Consider the following 2,279-nt stretch of genomic DNA (forward strand, 5'->3'; position numbering starts at 1 on the left):
TGAATATTTTGGTCTTTTAGCATGTTTTGTTAATAAAATGTGATGATATTATAATTTAATATAGCTTTGAAAATTATAAAGATTTTTAGTAGTTATAATAAAATCACAAGGCACCCACTTAGTTTTACTTAATTTTTGAAAGTAAATGAATGTTGGGAATCAATTACATTAAAATAAAAGACTGAAATTTAGGTAATTATCAGAAAATAAAGTAAATAAAACTCAGTACAAACTACAAAGTTCACGATTTTTAAGTTTTTATTTTTTGAATGGAAGTTATCATTAAACTATCCAACACTCTATGCGTGCTCCATGACTTTCTATTTTTTTTAAAACTTTTTTTATAAAAAAAAATAAAAAAAATAAGTAATATAAGAGCATTTTGGAATAGTTGTAAATAGTTATAAATATATCTTGTTATAATTATGAGTAGTTATAGGGATAAATTTGATATAATTATAAGAATATTTTGGAACATTTGTAGGTGGTTAAAGGAGTATTTTGGAATAATCATGGGTAGTTATTAGGATAAATTTGACATTTTTGAAAGATAACACCAAATGAAGAATCTTTTATAATATTAGAGGTTAGAGAAACTAGTCATGGTGTGTGCTCCACGACTCTCTATTTTTTTAAAAAAAATTATAAAAAAAATAATAAAAAATTAAATAGTATAAGGGCATTTTGGAATAATTCTAAATAGTTATAAGGATATTTTGGTATAATTATAAGTCGTTTTAAGAATAAATTTTATATAATTATAAGGATATTTTAGAGTAATTGTGTATAATTAAAGGAGTAATTTAAAATAACTATGAATAGTTATTGAGATGAAGCTCATATTTTTATTTTTATTTTTATTTTTAAAGAGGTCCCTTTTATAAAATTGGGGAAGAGAGAAGAATAAAGATTAGAGATTAGATGGGGAAGCAGGAGGATTGACGTGGATTCAAAACGGTGTTGGTGTTGGGGGACGGCACGTGCAGTTAATTCAAAATAAATTAGAAGTCGCTTTTACCCTTCCACTGCTCTGAATTCTGAAATTCTCCCCACTCGGCACCAGCAACTCTGTCTCTCTGTCTCTCTCTCTGTTCTTCTTCTTCTTCTTCTTCTTCTTCTTCTTCTTCTTCGGGCGATGGATCGTGCGCGGCTTCTTCTGTTTGGGTTGCCGATCTTCATTTTCTTCTCGGATCTTGTAAGCATCTTCACGCCACCGCAATCATTGCCTCCAAAATCAAACCACAATCACCCCCATCTCCATCAACAGCGTCCCCAACCCCATCTTGGCGTCTCACAGACCCTAAATTTTCCTATACAGGTTGGTCTTTGCCTTAGTTCCTTACTAAAACGTCATATTTTTTCAGTTTCTGTGCTCTATCGATCTTTGTTTCTTCAAATGGCAGAAAGCGAGTGGATTTGGAGGAATCGGCGTAGGCAACACCATCAACATTAATTTCTGGTCTTCTTGTTCCTACAGGTGTTGTCCATTATATTTAATTGAATTAATTCATGTTTTAACATCTATTGTCCTATGATTGCTTTCAACCGAATTTGAATTTGAAGGTTTAAAAATATAATAGTGTGAATAAGGTCTTGTCTGTTTGTACTTAATAGCTTCACTTCTAATGGCCTAAGATTCAGTGAACTGGACATATTTGATAAACTTCTTATTAATTCTGAATTATCTTTGACTGAGTTGGATAGTTTTGCCTCAACAAATGCAAATTCTACAATGTTCCATATATTTATTAAGAAACCTCTGATTTTCTCCTAAATCTTATCTCACACATATTCAGGGATCGCTGACCAAATGAAAATAATTCAGCATTCAAATTTAAAGACTATTCTAATTATGTTAAGAACTGAGTTCTCAGATTTTGAATTCCATTCAGCATTCAACACCAACACTTAATTTAACCAAATAGCCCTAAAATATTTTTTGCTTTGTATTAAATGTGGTGCCGATCCTTGAGTTAAAAGTGGACCTTGTTCACACCCAATTTACAAGACAACAAAGTTAATACAAATCCCTCGACAAAATGATGATAATAACCAGCTAACCCTAAGAAATTCTTAATCTCCTGAACATTCCTCGGTCTAGCCCAGTTCACCACTGTCTCAATCTTACTGGGATCTATAAAAATTCCGTCTCCTGAGATAACATGCCCCAAAAACACAACTTTTTCAAGCCAGAATTCACATTTACTGAATTTTGCATACATCTTCTTCTCCTTGAGCATCTATAAAACCTGCCTCAAATGTATCTCGTGCTCCTCATA

General features: G+C 31.5%; 1 long non-coding RNA gene across 1 annotated transcript; it reads left to right on the forward strand.

Moving 5' to 3' along the window:
* The first annotated feature begins 1,016 nt into the window (after positions 1-1,016).
* On the forward strand, positions 1,017-1,700 carry LOC131147134 (uncharacterized). The gene is made up of 2 exons (XR_009134627.1): positions 1,017-1,318; positions 1,404-1,700. It is a non-coding gene; the product is annotated as an uncharacterized LOC131147134 (long non-coding RNA).
* Positions 1,701-2,279: the final 579 nt, after the last annotated feature.

This window comes from Malania oleifera, unplaced genomic scaffold (genome assembly GCF_029873635.1).
Source record: "Malania oleifera isolate guangnan ecotype guangnan unplaced genomic scaffold, ASM2987363v1 ctg185, whole genome shotgun sequence".
NCBI classification, from domain to species: Eukaryota; Viridiplantae; Streptophyta; class Magnoliopsida; order Santalales; family Ximeniaceae; genus Malania; species Malania oleifera.